Genomic DNA, 6,000 nt, shown 5'->3' on the forward strand with positions numbered 1-6,000 from the left:
TCTCTATAATCTTGAGACATTTAGAAACTGGCACGTGAGACACATTCAAACTGTATTGAGAGGCAGAGGTAGTTTACTAAAAACTGTAATTCAGAGAAAATTTTTCTTTACTAGGATTTAAAAAAAATTCCATGTTATACTTTCTACAACAGAACTTCACAAAAGCGGATATTTATACAGGCCACCACTCCAAGAAGAGGGATGTTTTCTTCCCAAGAAAGTAACCTGCTAGTGGTTACTTAATTCTAGTGGCATATTAATTAGGGAACAGTCTATGCTGCTGTGACAAGGAGTATTAAACATTTGCTCAAGCAGGTCAAAGTTTTATTTCTTTCTTGGGGTATAAGTCAGAGTAGGTGGGTGATCCAGGTATCATTCTGAGAAGGGATTTCTTCTGTTTTTTTGACCTCTCATTTCCTCTCATGCTGTTCACCAGCATGATTGAAACTGAGTCACCAGCATCATTTTGTATTTCAGCTCATGGGAAGGGAGAAAGAAGAAGTGGAGGCAGGCAGTTTTCTCCTGGAGATGAAACCTAGAAGTTGCTCACTTATTCACAACCTGATTGGCCAGAACTTAGTTACATGGCAATCCCTAGTTGCCACGGAGCTGGGGAATGTGGTTGTTAGTTGGGTGTCTACACACATCCCCTTCCAAAACTCAGGGATAATGGGGAGCCATTAGCAGTCTCGGCCATAGTGTTTTATTCCTAAACTTGGTCTTGCGAGCTGTTTTCTCTGTGCTCTGCCCAGGCTGACCTTCTCAAGATTCTGAGCTTTCCCATCGTATCTTACGTCACTGCACCTGTGTATGCTGCACTCTCTTCCTGGGATATTTGCTCTCCCTCTCAACCAGCTCCACTCTTGCTCATCTTCTAAAATTGATCTCAATGCTGCTTCTTGCAGAAGAGCTTCCTTTGTATCCTGCTATTTCTCTCACTGAGTGTGATGTTCTTTGTGTGCATATATATATGTAGAAGCAATACATCTGCTAGTGTAGGAAAAGAAGAATGAGGAGTGAAATCAGAGAAACTATAAAGGAGCTGGCAGATGTGGTCCAATAAGGATCCTGCAGGCAAAGGGTGGAAGGTGTTCCTTTAAAAGAAACCACACTTCACTACAGTAGAATGTACTGTTATTTTTGCATCTTCCACTAGGTCAGAAGTTTCTCAAACCAGGCAGCACTTTAGAATGGGGCCTTATTGCAAACTATTTAATTAGACTCTCTGGGGCCGGGGGCCAGGCATCAGAGTTTTAAAATGCTTCCTCAGCTGATCCAATGTGCAGCTAGGATGTGGAATCACAGAACTAGCGGAAGAGCAGAATTTTTGTCTCTGGACAATTAACACTTGTACCTGGCACTCTATGAACGCTTCAATGCACTCTTAGTGAATGAATGAATGAATGAATGAAAAATGGCTTTCTGCATATCAGTTAAACTAGACCCCAAACAAGAATTAACAATTCATACCATTTTCTTGAACACAGAATATTAGCACCAGAAGGGACCTTTGAGATGATAGAAATTCATCACATTTGACAGATGAGGAAACTAATTTGAAAAGGCCTCATGGTGAGTTCACGGCAGAGATCAAGTTAGTAGATGCCAAGTTTATAGGATGTCACATTACAAGACACCTTAATTTTATGTACCTATCCACAATTTTAAACATAGATGAATTCCTTTTGCATTGCCTTTTAAAGCAAGGCTAAGCTCCAGCTACCAGACCACACTGAATGGAAATGAAAATGTTTCTCATTCTCCAGACTTATGATCATTTCAGGGCATTTATTCATTGTTTGAAACCTGCTCATTATACCATTTTACTATATAATGAAGACAAATGCTCACAGTTTAGCTACAGATTTGGTTAATGACAAGATGTATAATAATACAAGATAATAGGGCCAAGCCATTCCATTCTAATTAAATATTTTTGTCAGATTTTTTTCCTCATTAATCTTCTTTTATTTGCCATGTTTTATGGCTATTTTTCTTTCTACCTTGAATACATATATACACATATTATTAAAATTTATATATACACATGTATATAATATTATATATATACACACACACACACATAATTTTAAGAACAAAATAGTTTCAAGGGATTTGGGAATTGGGCTTTGTCTTCTTTATATGTGTTTATCTGCAGACAAGCCATTGAGTTTAGAAGGGAATACATCACACGTAACCTAGACAAGGCCTCTAATTGGTATGCTAGCCCACGCAAAAGCTATCTGATTGCATTCAGTAACTGGCAGGGACAGAAAGCATTTCTAAGGGAAATAATATCTTGCTGTGAATCTGGGAATATCTGTGTAAGAACTGAACAGTAAACACCAGACTTAATTTTAATGCCTCATATTATGCAAAATTTTCAAAAGATGAGGTCTCTGATATTCAAGTTCATCCCCCGGGAAAGTGATGGTATCATAAGACTGCTATAGGAGTCAATGTCAAATTTCCAACTGCTTAGGGATGCAGTCAGAGCTTTAGACCATCGACATTTCCAGATCATCATTTTCTCTCATAAACAAAAGTATTTACCTGTTAAGAACTGTCAAAGGCTGAGATTCCATGATCTATCTGGCTGCTGGCAATCACCCCTTTTAGGTTGAGTTTTGATGGGGCAGTATTTAGGTTCTAATGGCCCTTAAAAGCTGCAAGGTGCAAATGTGAAACGATGAAATCCGGACCGCAATGACCATTTGCAGAATGATCTTGCAAAGCTGCCGAGAGATTTGGCAGTTGATGAGGCATCTCCATCAAAATGTGCTCCCAGAAATGCATTCTCCATGATTCCTGTTTTATTTAATGGTGATCATTCTCATCCTCCACCTCCCTTCCCACAACTAAAGATGATTACTCTGATAGTAAGCTGTGTCTCACCCGTCATTTTCTGTCAATTTTCCTGCCTCTGGAAAAGGTTCTGTTTGAGTTCTTAGATTAATTCTCAAGGCAAAGCACTCACCTCTTATTCCTGGGAATAGATATCCTGGGAGAGTTAACTCGGCAAACAAAACTTAGAGTTTTGATTTAAACACAACACATCAATTAACGTTTGAGGGGGAAATAGGAAAGGATTCAAGAATAACTTTCCTATAGAAACATGCACTAGATATGAAACATTCTGTGAATTCAGCTATACACATCTGTCAGTTAAGCAGCAGGATTGCTGCTCAATCTCCCATCCAATAATCTAGATTGATGTCCCATCAGCGTCTGCACCATGAGCTGTGCATACCTGATGACATTTATGCCCAATAAAAAAAGGAAAGTAATAATCATACAGCAGCCACATAACCATTAACAAGCGATTTTTACTAACCAGTCAGTAGTGCCCCTTCTCTGAAGCCCCTAAAAGGAGCCCCAGGATGGCATTCAAAATATTTCTCAGGACTAAATTCCTGGGATTAAAGGATTTCAGACACCCTTCTCTAAAAGCATTTCTTTGTAGCTTTTCTTTCCAACATTGAGCACATTCAACATCTATAAATATGATGAATCCTTAGTGCCCAAGACTATCCCTCCTCAGCTGAGCTGGGGAAAAATCTTGACCTATGCAAAACATATTGAGTGATGCAGGCAGATATGACATTTAAAGGGATGATAGAGAGGGCCAGAGGCCATGGAGATGAAATCCAGCCTCATTTGCAAAAGGAGCCTGGTTTCAATTGCAAAGCCCTCATCTCTTAATCAGTAGGGTTCTTAGGAGAGTGCCCACTTTTCATTCCCTTTTTCCCACAAGGTAATCAATTACTTGAGAAAATTCCAATTCTGAGGCACGAGAAAAAGGGTTTCTGTTGTTGGTGGTGTTAGACCATGAGGCTATCATTTAAGCACATTAGTTAAAATGTATTAATAGATTAGGTGAAAGCAGGGCGTGGTGGTACAAACTTGTAGTCCCAGCTACTCGAGAAGCTGAGGTGGAAGCATTGTTTGAGCCCAGGAGTTCGAGGCCAGCCTGGACAGCATAATGAGACCCAGTTTCTAAAAATTAATTAGTTAATTAATTAAGTGCTTACTAGAGTAAGCACTTCCCAAGTGGGAAGCTGGAAGTGCGTTAGACATTAAAGCTCACTTTCAAGTTTGTCCTGGTGGCATAGTTGATGACCACGGTATTACTGATATTTGTGTCTGGGTGATGGAGTACCAGAGGATGAAGGGTCTATTCCGCAGTCTTATGATGATGCTATGGTCAGTGGTGGAACATTTTTCCCATGGCCAAAATGTATGTGGGGTAAAATTTTATTTCAGCAGTATGATTCGGGAACCCTTCTGAAATGACAGGTGAGAGGAACACTGATCAAAGAGTTGAGTCTCTCTCTCTCTCTCTCCCCCTCTCTGTCTCTCTCAAGCACACACACATACATGCACACACACACACACACACAGCATTCCCTGGAAAAATTATTTTGGTGAAAGGCTCCATTATTTGTTCTTCTACTCCTCTTTTAGATATTCACCCAACAACACTGTACTTTTTATTATTAATACTTTTTTCAAACACTAACTCCAACCAGAACCCAACAACACTTTAAAAAGATTCCCAAAACATCCTGCAGGAAGAAACTCACACAACTCAAATAGACTTATCTGACCGTAGACACTCCTTTCCTTCTGCAAGCACCTGTGAACACCCTGTGAATCTTGGGTCCTGCTGAAAAGAACTTTTGGGAAATGCTAAACTAACTTACAGGTATATTCTCCTATCCTGAGCCCCTGCTTCTTGGTCAGTCCTTTTTCTTCTCGGCTCTTTTCCCATTTTACTCTTCTCTGCCCCATTTCTCTCGCTTTTCCAGATTCTCTCCATCTCTTCTCCATTGACTCCTTCATACTTCCTCCGGTGATCTTAACACTCTTCCTTAGGTGGTTTTTTCTTTGATTACCTCTTTGCCACCTTCCAAACCTGGACTTCTGTTTTTCTCTCCACATAATCTCTTCTGCAGGTCAGAGGGTGTTTCCTCCAAAGCAAATTCAAGAATCCAATAAAGCAAGTTGGTCTTTAGTCACTTAATTTGTGGTTTACTGCCTCTGCCAACCATTCTAGTTCTTTCTTAAGAATCTTCGCATCTTTAGAAACATTGCTTTCTCAGCATATCCTTTTATTATTATTTCCTTAATATTTGTTTTCTACAAAAATTTTAAAAAATCTTTTCACTCCATTTTTTTCTTTTTTTGAGGCAGGGTCTTGCTCTGTTGCCCAGGCTGGAGTACAGAAGCATGATCTCGACTCACTGCAACCTCCCCTCCCAAGCTCAGGTGATCCTCCTGCTTCAGCCTCCCAAGTAGCTGGGACCCAGGTGCCCTCCACCATGCCAGGCTAATTTTTGTATTTTTAATAGGGACAGGGTTTCGCCGTATTGGCCAGGCTAGTCTCAAGCTCTTGACGTCGAGTGATCCACCTGCCTTGGCCTCCCAAAGTGCTGGGATTACAGGCATGGGCACTGCGCCTGGCCTCACTCCATGATTTTTATCTTTATTTTTTCCATTCCAAAAAACTGCACCAGAGACTATTTTTACCAGCTTCTATGTTACATCCCTGCCTTTTAAAACATTCACAGTACAATATCACATATGTGTAAATTGGTGTAATAAAGCCTTCCACATATTTGTTTACTTGTGTTATTGATTTACTTGGTTTCATATCGAGAAGTCCTATCTATATTCCTCTAATCCTTTTTAATAAAATCTAAAATGGTTTCCCCTATTTTTTTGTATTCACGTACATTATTTGGTGTCATATGAATTGTAAGATCTTTATTGTTCTGCCTAAGTGTTCTCAATTAAAAAACAAAAACAAACCTCGGGGTGTTTTGTTTTCCTTCTGAAGTTAACATCATACATATACCTGACCTCCTCCAGTTTCTGAAATTCTTAGTAATTATACAGTCTATCATAGAGGTCATTCCTTATGATAGTGTTTTCTCTCCAAATGCACCTGGTATCTGTTTTTCATACAACAGTAAGTATACAGCTTCAAGAGGAACTACT

Source organism: Macaca nemestrina, chromosome 10, assembly GCF_043159975.1.
Source record: "Macaca nemestrina isolate mMacNem1 chromosome 10, mMacNem.hap1, whole genome shotgun sequence".
Taxonomy (NCBI): domain Eukaryota; kingdom Metazoa; phylum Chordata; class Mammalia; order Primates; family Cercopithecidae; genus Macaca; species Macaca nemestrina.